The sequence below is a fragment of the Magallana gigas genome, chromosome 1 (assembly GCF_963853765.1).
Source record: "Magallana gigas chromosome 1, xbMagGiga1.1, whole genome shotgun sequence".
NCBI lineage: Eukaryota > Metazoa > Mollusca > Bivalvia > Ostreida > Ostreidae > Magallana > Magallana gigas.
In genome coordinates, this window is record NC_088853.1 from 59328454 (window position 1) to 59348612 (window position 20159).

Genomic DNA, 20159 nt, shown 5'->3' on the forward strand with positions numbered 1-20159 from the left:
CCCATTCGTTAGCTCTGCAAGATTTTGAGAAGATTTTGGTATTATATTTCAGCAGATTTACAATAACAACTTAGAGTGATTTCCCCTTATTGTGACGTCAAAGGTCACGTCGGTCAAGTGTCGTCTGTCTCTTTGAAAACACCCTGGAAAAAAAAACTACGCGAAATATACTGTTTTGTTTGCTTAAAAAGCATGTTGTTCTTGAAATTACACAATTTATCTGTTTCTCAAAAGTTTAACTTTGATTCTCGCGAGAAGGTATCCAGTCTAGTGAGACATTGATGAATTGCTTTGTGGGTCGAAATTTACTGACGCCGAAAAAAACTGTCGGATCAATGTGCAAGAAATCCATTGTGACGTCACTCGAAAGGACGATAACTCCGAAAGTTCATGTAATGGAATTACGTTGTGTGAGCATACAATTCATGTACATAGTCTTTTATCTTGTTCTCGTGAGAGTGTGAAATGGGAAACCATATTTACATGGAACTTCTGGGACGGTTAAAACAAGGCATTACTGGTCCGATTTACTGACGCCAAAAAAATCCGTTGAATGAATGTGCAACTAGTCCGAATTTTCAATTCACATACGCCTTGCCGGTAGAGCTCGCTTCGGACCAGCGCTGCGCGCCGGCGAGCTGCGCTCACTATTAGGTTAATTACTGACTCACTACGGAAATATATTGGGTTGATCAATCTCATAGATGGCGAGGCGAAGCCGAGCCGTCTATGAGATTGATCAACCCAATATATTTCCGTAGTGAGTCAGTAACTAACCTAATAAGTGTTTTGTTTTCCCGAGGACTATCAAGCGACATATTTATTCACAAATAGCGATGATCTACGTAAAGCCATGTACAAGGTGCCTAACATCTCTTCCAATTTAACTCCTTTAAACTCTTCAAAATTTTCAATCGCACCTTTCAAATATTCTTTAAAAATCCTTGTTCACCCATGTTTTGTTGCTATTTAATTTTAAATGTTTTTCCTCTGCAGAGATTTGAGCAAATTTCGACGCTGCCATTTTGTTCTGCTCCAGACAAAACAATGTGACGTCAATATTATAAGGGCAACTACTCTAATTTTAAAGAGTTTCAAATGGCAACTACTCCAAATACTTTAAGAACTTACGGCATGCGGTTTATGTATTAAACACTATTAAACACTAGTCCGAATTTTCAATTCACATACGCCTTGCCGGTAGAGCTCGCTTCTTAGGGAAACAATACCAGCTTTTGAACTTAGTCACTTTTTAAAAACATTGAATATAGGGTACACCATTTCACTGGATATGGGTTGACATGGATTATGGATACAGTTCACATAAAAGAAAACCCGGTTTGCTGTCATATTGACAGCTTTTCACTTGGCTAACTTTCAAATGATACATATGTGATTTTATGTGTTTTTTCCAAGCTTTTGTGATACCAGAATATGTATGATAATAGTTACTGAATATCGTTGCACACATTTTTTTTTTGCTTAAAGATTCAATTTGATTTTCTTGTGTGTATTGATTTTTATGTCTGTTTTCATGCAGGGATTGTAGGTACTAAAAGGGGAAACAACTCAGGCTCTAAATCATAATTAGAGCTCTTGGATCTATGTTTTTTTAACTGGGTTTTCCATCGGAAAAATCCGGTTATTAAAATGGTGAAAATAGCGGGCGGGCGGGCGGGCGGGGGGCGGGCGGCTGCCAAAAGGGTACCCTCATTGTACGGATAACTCCTCCTACAGTTCTCAAGATAGGAAGTTGTTCTTTTGCAGATCAATTGTACACATATTAGAGGTGTGCATTTTGCTAGAATTTTGATTTCTGATAATTTATCGAAAAAATACCAGCTTTTGAACTTAGTCAGTTTTTGGCAAAATATTGCATATAGGGTAACCTCATTGTACAGATAACTCCTCCTACAGTTCTCAAGATAGGAACTTGTTCTTTTGCAGATTAGTTGTACATATATTAGAGGTGTGCATATTGCTAGGATTTTGATTTCTGATAATTTATCGAAAAAATACCAGCTTTTGAACTTAGTCGTTTTTTGGCAAAATTTTGCAAATAGGGTACTCCATTTCACTGGATACGGGTTGACATAGATTATGGATACAGTTCACATAAAAGAAAACCCGGTTTGCTGTCACATTGACAGCTTTTCACTTGTTTAGTGATTAACGTCAATTTTCTACTACTATTTGACTCCTTGGATGAAATTAAAATTTTCAAAACCTCATTGCACATCTATAGGACAGCCCAAATTATATCCCAAGAGATGACACAGTTACTCCTAAAGTTGTAAAAGGAGTTCTGGGAAACATACTTTTTTTTGGAAAAAAAGTCATTTTTTGTTGCCCACTGATCCCCTTGAAAGAAAAAAAAATTATGGAACCTGATCACACTTCAGTATGATACCCCCAATTATATTCTAAAAGATCATTTGGCTACTGCCAAAAAAATGACGTTTTTGAAACCAGTTTTTTGTTTTAAAAAAAACCAAAAAAAAACAAACAAAACACGTTATTTTCAGCCATTTAAAGACCCCCAGGACAAAATTGAAAATTCCGAAACCTTATTGCGCATCTATATGATACCCTGAAACATATTCCAAGAGATGATTTGTCTACTGTTAAAAATGTAGGAGGAGTTCGAGGTAGAAGGTTTTTTGTAAAAAAAAAAACAAAAAAAAACGTCATTTTAACCAATTATTTAACACCCAGGACTAAAAGAGAATTTTTGATACCTTTTTACAAAACAACATGATACCCCAAATCAAACTCCAAGAGCACATTTTGCTGGTTTATAAGATGTAAGAGTAGTTTGAGAAAGTAAAATGTGATAGACAGACCGACGGACGGAACAGGGTAACAACAATCTACCCGAACATTCTATAGAAAGTGCGGGTATAAAAATCACAATATGATATAGTTATTGTAAATTTTATATTTACACCCACCAAGAGAATTTACAATGAACCCTTCGAACGTTTCAGTTTTCTGGGTAAGTGTAAAACCAAAATTAAACAATATGTTTTTTTTATTTTTCAAATTATATATATTTGTACAAATCCAGCAAATTTTTAAAAAGATTTTTTAAAAATGGACTGAATAGTTTATCATGTAATTATGTATACACTTATTCTTATTATAAAAAGATATAAAAACGAAATTGTACGCAAAAAGTTTATTGTGAATAAAATACTTAACATATTTCAAAAAACAAAACTAGTACAATTGAACGTAAATTCAAAAAATAAATAAATCATATTGTGAATAAAATAGTTATAACATATTTCAAATACAAAACTAGTACATTTGTACGTAATTTAAAAAAAATAGATAAATCATTCAAAACTCTCATTTTTAGTCCGCCTCTGGATACATTAAAACATGTAAATGTTAAGAATTATTATGTAAAAACTGTTAAGTTTTAGTTAAGTTTTAGTTCATTAATTAAACCCAAGTTATGATTATTAATTTGTTAATTTGTGCTTTTTTGCTTTTGAATGTTGCACCGGTTTCATGATCAACTTTTCACGACGCTGAATGAATATTCCTCGTTACACCGGCAGTGTTCAGCTATCCTAATTGTTGTATTTAGTAGTATATTCTAACTTTATAACTTTATCTAGACAAATAGTCAAAAATTGTAATATTAATCCATCCGAAAAATATTATTAGACTAGAGGTACTGTGAGCAAGCTCACAATTGATACCCCCCGCTAAGAAAATCATAACTCATGTATTTTTTTTATTATAGAAAACATTGGATGAATCTATTTCACTGTCCATTTTCTATATATACATAACAACTGCTCTATTTTTTAATAAAACTGTTAATGCTAATATGAGTACACAAACCAATTTCTATTCTTTAAATTCCATTTTAGTTCAAGTTAACTGTTAATGCATGAGGACATTTGCATCCTTATGTTAACAAACATGACTCGAATCATGTCAAGCAGCCATTTAATATAAACATTTTGAATTATAAGTATACTGAGCCCGATTTTTTATAAAACAATGACCTTGAACTTCCTCATTTTACCTTGGGTCAAGGTCATGACACACCTTCAGACTATAAGCAATCTTGATGTGAATTAAGAACTTCCAATATTTGTCCATTAATAAGATATGGACTGGACATGAATTTTGTACTTTTTCTGCCAGTGACCTTGGCCTTGCCCAAATGACCTTGGGTCAAGGACATGACACACCCTTAGGTCATAAGCAATCTTTGTGTGAAGTAAGAACTTCCAATGTTTCTCCATAAGAAAGATATGGACCGGACACGAATTTTGATTTTTTCTGCCAGTGACCTTGACTTTGCCCAAATGACCTTGGGTCAAGGTCACGACACACCCGCACATCATAAGCAATCTTTGTGTGAAGTAAGAACCTTCCAATGTTTCTCCATTAAAAAGATATGGACCGGACACTAATTTTGAACTTTTTTCTGCCAGTGACCTTGACCTTGCCCGAATGACCTTGGATCAAGGTCATGACACACCCTTAGGTCATAAACAATATTTGTGTGAAGTAAGAACTTCCAATGTTTCTCCATTAAAAAGATATGGACCGGACACGAATTTTGAACTTTTTCAGCCAGTGACCTTGACCTTGCCGAATGACCTTGGGTCAAGGTCATGACACACCCTTACGTCATAAGCAATATTTGTGTGAAGTAAGAACTTCCAATGTTTCTCCATAAGAAAGATATGGACCGGACACGAATTGAACAGACAGACGGACAGACGGACGGACGGACAGACGGACGGACGGACAAGGTGATTCCTATATACCCCCCCCCCCAAACTTCGTTTGCGGGGGGTATAATAAATATACTGTTTGAAATTTTGACCAGTTAGGTTTAATTTCATGAGAACATTCCCTTTATTTCATTTAACCGCTTCTGATTTGTTTATTAGTCCCCTACCGGTTTCACCGGAGGGATCTATAGCTTTCCTCTGCGTCCGTCAGTCCGTCTGTCCGTCCGTCCGTCTGTCTGTCCGTCCGTCAGTCTGTCCCACTTCAGTTTTCCACACTTTTTTTCTTTATGCATTAGAGGAATAATATGAAACTTGCTGAACAGCTTCAAAATGTCAAACTACAGATCAAGTTTACACTTTTGTAGCGTCTGATTGACATATTTTTGAGAAAATTAATTTTTTATATTCCAATTTTTTAATGTTCGGGTTCGTTATCAAGTTCGATGTGTACCTGAATTAACGAGGTCAGTATGTAGTCAGTAATAATATCGTGCGTTACTTGTACCATTCCTTTTCCTGTACCATTCCTTTTATCATTTCTAACAAACAAATAAATTCTATAAAATAGTGTCAAGCATTGTGTTGTAAATTTAATAGGCAGGGTTTTTTTGTAGTATTATTACAATCGGATTCGTTGTCGGGTTGGGCTGTTTAACTGTTTCGCTTGATTCGGGGTACAGAAGACGGTAAGAAAGGATATTGTGCATAACAGTGCATTGTTTTCACAAATTTTTACCAGCGAATACAGAATAGACTTGGCGAAATTACAGGAGATGAAATAAAGAGTATTATTTTACCTATTTCCTATTTAATTTCTATATCAACTATATAGTTTTAATTTCCTCTGTTCTTTTATCTCTGATTAAAGCATGACATCTCGTTTACAATAGCTCTGAAATAGTTGTGTGCTTGGAACCTTTCATAGAATAATACAAACCGGTAGGGGACGTGTATTGCTTATGCAATACTCTCAGAATGCTTGTTCTATACTGGATAACGTAAACAAATCTTCACGACTAGAATGCAAGGTGACGTCAAGGCAAGTAAACAAAGAAAGAACGCTCTTTACGGCGGTTTGGTATCATTGAAGGCATAACGATAAGCGAATTATTGTGAAGAAAATCACTTAAAACAAGTGTATTTAAAGAATAAATCTATATAACAAAAAATTTGACCTATAAAGCAGAAATTGGTTTCTGTCTTAACATAAAGATAACGATTTCTGTTTCACATTTTGATATAAGGCCACACACAATAAACTCTTAGGTTCTACTTCTCATTAGGTAATGTAATTGAAAAAAGTTCCAAGGTCATTTTCTGAACAGTATGAATTAGGGACACTTTTTCAGTTGATCTTTAAATTCTATTTACAGTTTACTTTCTTTAATACGATACATGTACTTTACATGCGTTTATTTACAACTGAGGACATATTAGTAACTATCGAGAGTCTCGCGTGACGCAATTTCAATGGTCGTTATATGCATCAATTTACTTTTACGCTATTGAAAATATTAAAACAATGTCCTTTCAATAATAGAGAATGTGTTTTTTAAAACTCTTTTTTCATATAGGATTATTATCATGAGGATTAAACTCTCAAATATGCCGTGTCCACAATGACATTAAATGGGTAAAATTTTTTTATATCTAATTTTGTTTTGAACATTATTCAACATTTATGAGACAGATCTGTATCAACATTCATTAGCTTTAATCAGAAGCAACGATTTGTTTAACTTATTTATTTTACAACAATTTACGAACAAGTTTTTTGAATCTGATAAATATAGCTAGTATATCATAATAATAAGTCACATATTTTTGCCAGTGCCTTTCAAACTCTGAGAATCTCCAATTTTTAAGCAAAATAGATTTCTTTACGGATATTCTGTTCTTCATTATATTTTCGAGTGCACCAAAATTCAGCTTTGGAACTTCTTTATATCTACTTACAAATATGTATTGTTTTATTATTAGAATTGAAAGAGTATGTACTTTATACATTTCTCTCTTTATATTTTCCAAATAAAATTGAGTTTTTGTCAAATGTCACTTGCATTTCCAATTTCCTTAAAATACACTCCTCAAATAGTTCCCAAAGTTATTTTACACAATAGCAATCAACAAATAAGTGTTCAATAGTTTCATTAAAGGAAGTGAACATGAAAAATTATCAAGGGCTCAAATTTGTCTGTTTGATGTGTATAATGATATCTGAAAACCGTTTAGACAGAGCTTTCCTCAGTAAAAAGATATACCACTTAGAATAACTAATTCTTGCAATCCATGAGCGCTGCCATATTGTTAAAATCATTACCTCCCTGCTGGGTTATCTCTAAGCATCTAAGAGAGGGCAGCACTGATGCTGCCGTCAGTGAGACACATTGCATTTTTACACATGTGTAGTAACAGGGATAACATGCCATCATCAAAATGTGAATGGAAACTTGAAAGGAATGTAAAGAGTTGTCATTTTAAACAGTGTTTATGGAGGAAGATTTTGGATCTCAGAATGATGCATTCCCACCAGCAGTTAATGTGACATGTAACTAGAATGGAATGTCCGTGGATCAGTGTTATTGTGACCTATTTTTTTTTGCACTCGGGAATTTCTTGTTTATGAGTTTGAACATTATGTGTGCTACATAAATGAGCACACAAGGTGCATTGCACAGCATCCTGACTTTTAAAAAGTGTCTTAGTCCTGTTATTCTTCTGACAGCATAAACAGAACCGGCGTACATATCATCAAGATCTTATGAATAAAAAGAAAACAAATCAGAAAAATTTCCAGGGTATTTAAATAAAAAGTAACGGTAAGAAACCCCACATGGAAAATGGAATTACAATTTTATATTAATTTAAATTGAAATCTAAAAACAGCATTTTATATATGTAACACTGACTGCCACATGCATCTCCGTACAAACATCTGGAATGTGATGGTCTTACATTTCACAAATTAATTTATCTATATTCATTTTTTGTACAAATCATAAATAGTTATCTGAGGTTCATTTATAGAAATGTACTAAATCCTTGTCTTCTCATGACAGTACACAAAATTTTTCTTCACATCAAGGCATAATTTTTCTCCTCAACTTTTATCAACTCTGTACATAAACACTGGCCTAGTTCCAACATTAAACCAGTCACCAGCAGCAATGTGGCTCATCTACGTCAGAGAACAGATGCATGCTGGGGAATAATGGATTACCTCCATAAACCTTTCACTGAGAGTGTTAAATTGATAAAATCTCTTGATAGAAATAAACAAATAGGTAACAGACCTCATTTTTAAGTTTCAAAAGGCTTTTATAATTTATTAAGCAACAATTATTTTTTTCATGTTCACTTCCTTTAACTCTTTTACAAAAGGAGCAGACTGGGGATTCTTTAACCTTAATCTTGTGAAGATAATCATTTGTTGGTATTATTCTGTGTAAAATTTGAAATTGTCGCCATTGTAGTTTTGACTCTTTAGTAGTTTTAAACGGAATTTCAAATATTTTGTTCCAGTCTTTGTTGTTAAAAATGAAGCCCCTTTTTAGCCATTTATTTACAGATGCAATTGGCTCTTTTTTCTCCTTAATAAGTTTGGTATTCATGTCTTTGCAACCTTTTTTATTGGTGAAGAAGATATTTTTGTGACTGGGTATACTTGGGTCAGACTTGTATGTGATTTCATTGATATTGTTTTTATCTAATCTTTTAGATATTGCTCTCTTTAGGCTTATCTTTCAGATATTGCTCTCTTTTGGCTTGCATATTCAATAAAATTTGTTTTTATATTTTGGTTTTCTATTGTTTCAAGACTAAGAAAAACACCCTCAGATCTTGTATATGTATAAAACCAGAATTAAAATAGTGTTTTAGGAAAAAGGAACTGTTATTAACTTTTATTTTTGGGTTGAGCCAGATGTTTCAAAATGGAACATTCATAACTTGTTGTCTAGTTGCTTTTACGATTAAAAGCAAGCTGTTAAAAACTTCTTTCCAAATTTTTTTTAATATTTTAACATAAATTAGATGTAAAGTCCATACCTTTAACCCATTGGTGTTTAATTTTTGTTTGCAATTCTGCCTCTAAGAGATTTATCCATTTTGTGTCTGAGAAAATCATTCTTCTTATCAAACTAGACTTTAGGGCAGAGCTAAAATCTGTAGAATCTATCATTGTTAAACCACCATATCCATATTCCTGTATAATAGTGGTTTTTTTACTTTGTGAATATTGCTTCCCCATAAAAATTGGTAAATTTCCTTGTTTTTGTAAAATCAGAGTTTGGTTTAGGTAAAGAGAGCACCAGATGATTTTATTTGGGCAGAATCAATGTTTTTATTGCTGAGATTTTACCAATTGGGGTAAGTTTTCTTAATTTTCATTGATTTAAAATCCTTTTAATTTCTGACAGTTTAGGCTCATAATTAAGGCTAGACATCTCATCTAGAGTTATAGAAAATTTTATTTCTAATAAATCAAAGGTTGAGTTATTCCAATTTAGTTTCCATCTTGTATGGTGAAATACATCTCTTGAAAATTTCTTACTCCCAATCCAAACCATTTTAGTTTTTGTGTAATTAATTTTAAGTCCTGAAAGGTCTGCAAAATAATCTAAAACTCTTAAAATACCATCCATAGACTGAGGTGAACCATCAAAAATAAGAAAGGTGTCATCAGCATATTGAGAAAGCTTATATTCTATCCCATCTATAACAATTCCTCTAATATCCCTATTATTTCTAATTAAAATCCCCAAGATCTCCGCGCATAATAAAAAAAGACATGGAGAAATGGGGTCACCTTGTCTACAACCCTTTTGAAGATAAATATAGTCAGAAGTGAATCCATTTTCAAAACACACAATTTGGTGCCATTGTAAAAGGTTTTTATCCATTTTTTTAGATGGTCCAAATTAAAAAAAATCCAGTGTTTCAAAAATAAATTTCCAAGATATAGTATCAAATGCTTTTTCGAAGTCAAAAAGCATTAATAAACCTGGTATTCTATGTAGTTCAGTATAATTCATTAAATCATATATTCCCCAATAAACCTTTTTTTTAATAAAACCAGTTTGGTCTTTATTTATTAATTTGCCTAAAAGTGACTTAATCCTATTAGCAATGTTTCCTGATCCTATTTTGTAAACAACATTTAGAAGACTTATTGGGCGCCGATTTTTTAGGAACTGTTTTTGTTTTCCAGCTTTCGGCAAGCAGGTTATGATTCTTAACTTATTTGGTTCTGTAAAATGCAGTAATTCGTCTGAGTTATTAATTGCTCTCGTATTAAAAGATCCAATATTGTTCCAACAAAAATTTGAAAAATTCACTAGTGTATCCTTCAGGTCCTGGACTTTTATCATTTTCATGTTTTTTTTTAAAATTGAAAACTTTTGTGTTTGTAATAGGACCTTCGATATTTTCTGATTCCTCTTGATTTAGTTTAGCTATATTTAAGTCTTTCAGTTTTTCATGTATATTTTCTGTTTCTATTATGTCCTTTCTTGTATAAAGGTTCTCATAGAATTTCTTTGTTTCACTTAAAATTTCTTGTTGATTTCTTATTATCGATCCATCCTCCTTCTCAATTACCAATATTTGTTTATTAATATAGTTTCTTGATTCTAAATTAGCAAAATATTTTGTTGGTTTTTCTCCCTGGTCTATCCAATTTGCTTTTGATCGTATACATTGACCTTTTAATCTAATATTCCTAATTTCTTCCAATTCATTGTGTTTTTCCTCTAGTTGTTGATCCTGAGTCAAATTCTGTTCTAGATTTAAAATTTCCTATTTAAGCATATCTTCTCTTTCAAGAGTACGAGATAGTGTTTCCTCTTTTTTCCATGAGCAGGGTATCTAAAAACAATTGTTCGCCTATAGTGAACTGTATATTATCACCCGGTACAGATGATACATTGTCTTTATCGTACACAAAACAGGAGCATTGTTTTTTAATATCTATAAGTATTTGTTTTACTATTTTGATATTTTCTTTATCAGTTAATAGGGAGTTATTGAATTTCCATATTCCTTTACCTTTTTTTTTATACATAACACAACTGGGGAATGTTCTGACCTATAGCTATTTTCTATTTTAATCATTGGAGACATATTGTATAATGTATCTGAATTAGAATCAAAGTACTGAAGTACTGACGGGAGTTGATTTGATCGATTATCATTTATTTTAAAATCAACTTATCTTGCCTGGCAATTAGTTTCTAGTCTGTATTTAAATTACGCACTTTTTTATAATATGAATTTTAATTAGACTTTTTAGACAAGAATGTAGAGAAACCCCATATAAATCATGTTGTGTAATATTTTAAGATAGATTTCAAACTATGTATTAGTGATCGAAACAATTCTAAAATTGTATGGATCCAAGCACTTTTGATATTGAACTCCAGTCTCGTTCAACGAGACGCTCAGCTTTCTCCGTTAATCTTCGACAAGCAAGAGAGCCTCTCTGTTTGTCGGAGATTTACGGAGACAGTCGAGCTTTAGTTAAACGAGACTATATTAAACTCCGGCGTAGGAATACATGAGACTACATAAATATCTAAATTGTTCGTATTATATAAAATCTTACTGTGTTTATATATAAGTTTCCTTGAAAAACAATGCTTCAGCATACATTACATCGAATTTTCAATTATATTCAAGAACTAGGACTTGTCAGCGGTGATGATTTGTGCTTAGGTCCAAACACTGTTTCACTTTCGCTTTGCCAGAGTGACTGCATAGGAGAGTTGATTAAAATCAACTCCCAAAAAAATCCAGCCTGGCTTGTTTTACTGGGGTTTTCCTTCTCCAGGTATACTTTTTCAGATTTGGATTGTTTTCACGGAAAAAGTCTTTAAGGTTTAAAATTTCAATTAGTCTTAGTAATTAAGGTCTTGATTTGGGATTATTCAAGCTTTTGTAATTTATTGAATCTAATTCTTTATCAAAAATTAAATTTAAGTCACCACCAAGAACAATATGTTGGTTCGTAAAAAAATTCTCAATACGCTTTAATAAGTTTGCATAAAATGTAGGTGTATCTAAATTGGGGGCATATACGTTTACCAATAGAACATGTAAATCATCAACAGAAACATCAAGAATAAGAAAGTTGCCATGCACTATCATCTTTAAATGTTTTGTGAACATCTAATTCACAATTGTTAAAAAGAATAGCTACACCCCTGGAGTTTGACTTAAAAGAACTAAAAAAAAGCTTTATAACCCCATTGTGATTTAATCATGCTTTCTTCTTTATCTGTAAAATAGGTATCCTGTAAAAAGTATATATGATACTTTTTGTTTCTAAGGGTTTGAAAAACGTATTTCCTCTTGTTTCCATCACCGAAGCCCTGACAGTTTACTGGTAAAATTTTAAGGAGGTTTTCTTGGTGTTTGTTTATTTATTCCACCATGATATAAAGAAGTGGAAAAGAATACTGCACCCCCTCATTGTGTTGATGGAGAAAGAAGTGTAAAAAATAAGTCATGAATCCAGGATGCACATACGGGTGAACCAAAAACACCATTTAGATATCAATTTTGCACAGAGAAGATTAACCAAAATTCAGTATGGATCTAATATTTAAGAGAATAATGTGTATGTAATAAAAACATTAATAACAATCGGCGTTAAGAAAACACTGAATGTAGAGTAACTCTTCGTAAAAGAAAATAAATATAGTAATACGAGAAGGTTGTAATTTGGCTAGGTAGCATCAATAAATATATACAAGTCGTCACTGTTAACGTCTCATGAGAAAAAACAACCTTAACTTGAGTTACATACTTTTTTGAACGTAAGTAATGAACATGACATATATAATGTTCAATCAACGTGGTGTGAATTGTGAATGACAAAAAGAAAAAAAGGAACAAAACTAAATGCAGGAAAAACTTACAATCAATGAATCATATTGCACCTCAAACAGGAAATAATAAAGTAGAACCTAACACCGGAGTCAAGACGGTTGGAACACATTATTTCCAGCATCGGGGTCAATAAAAAAAATCCAGTGCTTTATAAAATTTTGACACATCTATGTAGTTCTTTTGATCCCACATAAAAAGTAAAAAAAAAATATTTGTTTTCTATACAAAAAATATGAACGAGAAAAAACCCAGTGGTGCCTCATATCAACTAAGGGCTGAAACGAAGGGGGGGGGGGGTTAAACTAGAATTACGAATCACGAAATAATAGATAAACAGTGAAGAGCTTCTAATAATTAATAACTTTTCAAACATTCAGCCCTTCCGTTAATACATTTTAACATATAATATTCATTAATATAATAATACACTTTTTTGCGTTTCATATATATATAATAGAATGGCTTGAGTAATTTACGAGGCCAGTATTTTACACAGACACGGGTAGTTTTTTTTTTTTTTGCGGCACTGAGACCGGTCTCGTTGATATGTGCGAAACGTCTTGGTCCAATCTTGCTCCCATACCATCGCGACACTACCATGAGCGCGTTTTTCACTTCATTATCTGTCAGGGTCCTGAGTAGCTGTCGCCCCGCGCCATATTCCCCGTCGTCATCGAAACCTTCATGAATAGTCCCGTCTGAGCTTACAAAACGGTACGCATACATGTAGCCATTATGTGTGGCACTCGAAAAACTGTCGATACGCATGATTTCGATTATTGATCTCATGACCTGCTTATAGGAATCTACGGCCGTGGAATGTGCGACGAACCTGTTACCGTTGTCCTCCATTGACTTTCCCTAGAACATTCTTTTGTCACGTCGTCGCAGGTGATGACTTCATCAGCTGTTGGTCTTCACCCCACATTGTCTCTGTAGATTGGGTTGATCTGCGTGAAGATCAGCTTATCTCCTTTAAATTTGGTCTCAATATCTCGGTCTGCATACTGCTTCTGTACCTGGAACAGTTTTTTTCTCTTTTCCCGTATCTCGTCTGGCTGTTGCTGAGCTATCCTAATGGAGGATCTTTTATTTTTTAGTATTTTAACTCTGCTCATGATCAAGTCTTTGTTGGTCTTGTCATAGAACTGCACGCATACTGAGCGTGGATATTTTTTCCGAGGGTCAAAGTTTCCCATGCGGAATAGTTTGTTAATCTGCAGATTGTCAGCATCCCCATCCTTCATTTCCAATTCTGTAATAAACAAATTCCTGATGACATTGGGTAGATTTTCCGAGACTCGTCTTTCCGTCACTTTTTCCTCTTGTCCACTTATAATTTTGTTGTTATCCATTGACCTAGACTTAAGGTCGATAATTTGGGCACTGTGTGTGTTCGATTTGGACTCTAGGCGGATTACATAATCCCGAAGCCTCCGAATTTCTCTCTTCATTTTCTTCTGATTGTTTTCAAGTTCTGTTACATTGTACAGTGTATCATTGGCCTGCTCTTGTACATGTTCTAATCGTTCCTGTATACCATGTTTGCCGCTTATTTCTTTAGTAAGTTCGTATATGTGCTTGCCCTGGCCGTCAAGGCAGATCATAAAGTTTGCTAATGTTGTTTGAATGCTTGTGATTCCTTGCATTCTATCTCTTAATTGAAAGTTCACCATGATATTCAAAAGAGCTCTCACCTGAGTCCGACCTATTCAGCTCATCTAATCCGCGTTTTTTTGCGTTTTCTGAGGACATATTCAATTGGGTCAAAAACATACACAATAAGTTCTGCGACACAGACATCTACACTGAAGTCACAACACAGGTAAACACACAGTAACAGTATAGAATCACAACACAGGTAGCAGGTAACGGTACAAGAATCACAAACACAGACACGTAGAAAAACGACATCGAGTGAGTTCTTCTCAGGATGATGAGCTTGTTCATACAAAATTAGCAAATCTTATATACTAATGACAATTTTTGTAATATGACAACCACATACGCACCTTATTAACTTTCTGCAAACATTTTCAAAAACATTTTTCTTCCAATGTCTTTATAATTCTCATTTTTCGGTTAATTTCTTTGTGCGTGAAAAGAAAAGCGTCCTACATATTGAGCATGCGCAGTACCCCTCCTACATGTTGAGCAAGTTTTTATATTAATGTTATCGTTGGTACGGATGTTTACGCGATGTGGTCCTTAGTGTTAGAGGATACACGTAACGCAAGATTTACGAATTTTTCAACTCGTACATGATATTTTCGGAAGTAAATGTAAACATGGTGGTACAGAAGTTGCTCATCCCAATAGTGCATATCCGTTTTTTGCATTACTTCTCCCAAAATTGAACCATTTCCTATAGATGATCTGGAAAAGCAAACGCAACTTATTTTGCCCACAGAGTAAATTATTATTGTCCTCAAGCAAAGCGTGCTTGAATTAAGGTAGAGTACCGGTTGATTGATTTAACCTGTGGTGAAGTATATATCTTTCCCATCGATAACTTTAATTAAAAGAGCAAATATGCTTTTAACGAAGATTATCGATTTTTAAAAAATAAAACAGGGCATAAACACATCATGTGTGAGATAGCCAGCGGTTTAACCTTTTGAGCTATCAGGTACTTACACTTTTCGATGTAAATATAGACCACTATGATAGAAATCAGTTTCCGATTTTTTCCGGGTTTTCTGGGCAAAGTTCAACCCCAGGGCCAGGGTGCCCCTAAAATTATTACAAATCTACAGTGTATACACATTTCAAATGGGAATTAGGGCAACATTGATCATACATGTATAAGCCACCTTTGGACGAATATAATACTCCGCGTCGGGCAATATTTCGTCCCTCAGGGGCTTATTAAATTAACGTTGTCCTCAATCCCATTCCAAATTTGTATAAAAAAAATATCTAATATTATTGAATTGTATCGTATTTTTATAATTGTATTGAGTATTATAGTTATAATAGATAGAAGTATGCACTACAAAATGAAGTTGTTCGAAAAAACACAATTACTATTGTATCATGATACATGTATGATCTAAAAGTTATGTAGTTTGTTACAATGTTTACATAAAATGATACAAGTAGTCTCATAAAACTGATGGCCCACCTTGTTAAGCTTTATACTTTATGATTACGTATGTGGTTTTATTTTATTCCCATGCACATTGTGTATCAGTTCAAATTATGCCATGGTGTTGTTATCATATCATATATTTATTTCACTTGATCAATGTATTCTCGAATGAATTTTTATTGTGTGTAACAAGGTGATATCTTATTCAAAAATTTGAATGGTGAATTTTTTCTTTACTTATATGGCGCTTTGTGTTATTTGTTTTTACTTTGTTTTAAAGGGTCACAGTTTTGGTCAAAAATCATTTTTTTTCGATTTAAATGTTTATAATGCTTTGGTAAGGCATTTGTTATAGGCAACCAAAACTTTAGTGTCGTTTGCTGAATTATAAGTGAGTTGGAAAGCTTACAATTCTTCGCTATGTAAACAAAACTTTTGTTTCCATTTTGAATGTTGAGGCGAAAATTCTAGTTGTAGACTTAGAATGAGTTTGTTTATCGTAAGGAACTGTTTATTTATGCTTAAAATAAATAAGAAGATAAACAAATAAGCTTGAAAATTTTTTTTTACCGGTTTATTGAACCAATGTAAACAAAAACAGGACACGAGCCTTATTTACATGACGAGGAATTGTGAGCCATGTATCTTGCTGAAAACTCATCGACTGGCACCCAAATTTCATCTATTCATTAGAGATGCATTCCTAAAGCATTATAAATAATAAAATCAGAAAGATAAGATTTGATCAAAATCGTGGCCATGCCCCTTTAAGCATACAAAATTGCCTATGTTAAGTAAGATATTTGACAAGAAACGATTTGTAAACTCACCTTTTGGCCCAATCTATAACAAAGGAATATAAATGTTAACAAAAACACCATTATTGTAAATGTATAAAACATATCTTCGTAATGTTGTGGTCTACCCAAAAAAAACCATATAGAAAATCAACGAGTTGATCTTACATTGAAACCAATGGAGATTTCTCAAATCCTCTTCTTTTTTTGATTTTTTAGCTTCAAGGACGCTAATACATTCATCATAGTGTGGATCAATGTATTTTCTATAACACTCTAAGCTTCTTTGTTTGGATTTTACTTCTTTTTCCAACATCTTTCGCCTTCTGGAAAGTGATATCCGAGAGCTGAGCATCTGTAATTGTGATCAGTTAAATGCTAATTAAATATGATTAACTTGATTTTATAATTTACAAGATTAATTTTTTTTTTACGTTTATCTTTTTTTTCACAACTACATGTATAACAAGGATGAGTAATGCTAGTTAGTCAATTACTATAACTATCCCAATAAGCAATTTACTTAATTACAAAATTTGTAAGTATTATAGATTTTGATAGAACAAAAGATGTGAACAGTGATATATATTAACAAGATATTCACTCTGTTAAAAATCAAGGAAGATTACATAAACTGCAATTTTTGGCGAGATAATAAATCATTATTAAGAATAATTAGCGCTACAGTTGTGTCGGTCTTCTAAAAGGAAAATATCAACTTAGATATAATTACATTACAAAAATGTTTTGGAGACAATTGACGATAAATATTTCACATATGATAATACACCTTAGACTAAAATAAACTAGTGGGTATTGTTTTTTTATACAAAAAAACACATGTCTCCCCTTCTCCCCAAGGATTGTAATATGGGGCAAATTTAATAAGTGAAAAAGAATGAAGTCAGCTATATGTTAAATATCATCCATATATGATACAGTTTAGAAAATGAATTAACTTGAGACACAAGATTGGTCATGGTCAAAAATTATGGAGGCGTGCACTCCTTCTCAATACCATCTACCTATGTTTCAAGTTTGAAGCCTTAATGTCAAAAGCTATCCAAGTTACCACCCAGACAAAATTAAATTATTTTTTCTTAATTTGACCTTGAGTAAAACAAGGTCAAGGTCAAATATTAATCAATAGTACACCTCAGTGTATTATAATTAATCTTTGTGTAAAGTTTGAATTCCTTCTGTCAAAAAATATTTAGGAGGTGAACAATGAAGTTTTTTCTAATTTGACCTTGAAATAAAATTTTTAGGTCAAGGTCAAAAATTTTGGTAAGGTTGAACTGGACTATATACCATCTATGTATGATACAAGTTAAAAGATTGTATTGTGTTATGGTCCGGACTATATTTTTTATAAAACGCTTGACCTTGAAAAAGATAATTGGTCAAGGTCAAAAATGTTGATAGCCTGCACTTCTTCTCAATACCATCTACCTACGTTCCAAATTTGAAGTCTTAATGTCAAAAGGTATCTAAGTTATCACCCAGACAAAATTTAATTATTTTTTCTCAAGTTTACCTTGAGTAAAACAAGGTCAAGGTCAAATATTTATCAATTGTACACCCCAGTGTATTATAATTGTTCTTTGTGTAAAGTTTGAAGTCCTTCTGTCAAAGAATATTTAGGAGGTGAACAATGAAGTTTTTTCTAATTTGACCTTGAAATAAAATTTTTAGGTCAAGGTCAAAAAATTTGGTAAGGTTGAACTGGACTATATACCATCTATGTATGATACAAGTTAAAAGATTGTATGATTAAGGAGTCTTGTGTTATGGTCCGGACTATATTTTTTATAAAACGCTTGACCTTGAAAAAGATAATTGGTCAAGGTCAAAAATTTTGATAGCCTGCACTTTTTCTTAATACCATCTACCTATGTTCCAGGTTTGAAGTCTTAATGTAAAAAGGTATCTAAGGTACCACCCAGACAAAATTTAATTATTATGTCTCCCCTTTCAAAGGGGAGACATATTGTTTTTGTCGACTTTCTTTTTAGGGTCTTCCGTTTTCCAACGGAAGACCCTTTTGTTTTTCTTCAGTTTCTTTTTATTATTATTAGGGTCTTCCGTTTCCAACGGAAGACCCTCTTGTTATTCTATTGTTTCTTTTTATTAGGGTCTTCCGTTTTCAACGGAAGACCCTCTTGTTATTCTAATGTTTTTTTTTATTATTAAGGTCTTCCGTTTCCAACGGAAGACCTTATTGTTTTTCTTCGGTTTTTTTTTCTCATTCTTCTCCTTTTTTTTTCTTACCGATTTTGTGTCAGCGATTACTCGGAAACTGTTTGATCGATTTCAATTAAATTTTCAGATCTTACTGACATTAGTTTAAACTTGATCGGAATTTTTTTTGGTTGATGACGTCATTTCCGTTTTTGAAATATCGACGTTTTCTTGATTTTCAGAGTGTCGGCTTGTCCAAGAGAGTTATCAAAAACTACAAAAGATATTTAGTTCAAAATTTCAGGAATGATAGACAAAAGATTGTAGATATGTAATAAGGCATTAACAATTTTCAGGCACAAAAGGCGCTAAAGCTCGGTAGGGCTCAAAAAATGAGATTAAAAAAGTGTTGTGATTTTGCCTGGTTTTCTTAGATTATCTTTTTTCTCACAAATATTTTGTTAAGACATATAGAAGAAAAAAAAATTATATTTACAAGATCTTTTGTTTGACACCTCAAAAAAGGGGCTGGCCCCTCAAATTAAGGGCCTAGAACAATTCAAAGTTTTCACTTTATAACTCAAAATTGGTTAAGATTTCGATATGGCTGTCGCTGCAAAAGTTGTTCATTATGATCTTATTTATGTCGTAACAATAATATTTTGTTCGGGTATTGCGTAATATGAGTGAAAAAAGCCAGACTTGTTACCATGTATTTGTGTTTTATTTGGCAAATAAACGGGGTATTTGTGCGCATAACTGACATAAAGGGTACCAGTTTACATACGGAAACATTTTAGTTATTTTCTAGTGAAACACATTATTGATAAAAGAACTGTTTCTATGCAATTCATTTGAGTCGCATTTAAAATCTAGCTGTATTCCGAGCTGTGTATGTGAACAGCTGCGTATCCACCCTTGTCCGCAGCCGAGGAAATAGGTCACGACTGGACTAGCTATAGCGAGCGGGTCTGCCGTTATCAAATACACAAGATTTGCTGTAATGCACACATGGGTTTTTATATGTAGCTGCAAACACTAAACTTCCGATTTTAGTGATTTTAATAGGAAATAAAAAAGATTATACTTTTACCTACTACCACAGACAGTGTACTAGCTTGCATTCGGAAAGTGTTGAAACAGTTTAATTCTTTTCTAAGGAAACACATTATGGGTAAAAGAAATTACTTCTATGCAATGTATTTGAGTCGCATTTAAAATCTAGTTATTATTCTTCTTGTTTTTCCTTCTGACTTCTTTTTTGCTTTATATCTCAAAAACTATTCAACCGATTTGCAAGAAATTTTCAGAGATTATGTTAAATAGTTGTCCCTTGAAGATTTTAAACTTTCAGTCATTAAGTCACTTCCGTTTTCTAGTTACGTCATTTTTAAAAATTTCAAAAAGTGATTTTGTCCAGGACTTTTCTCGTAAACGGTT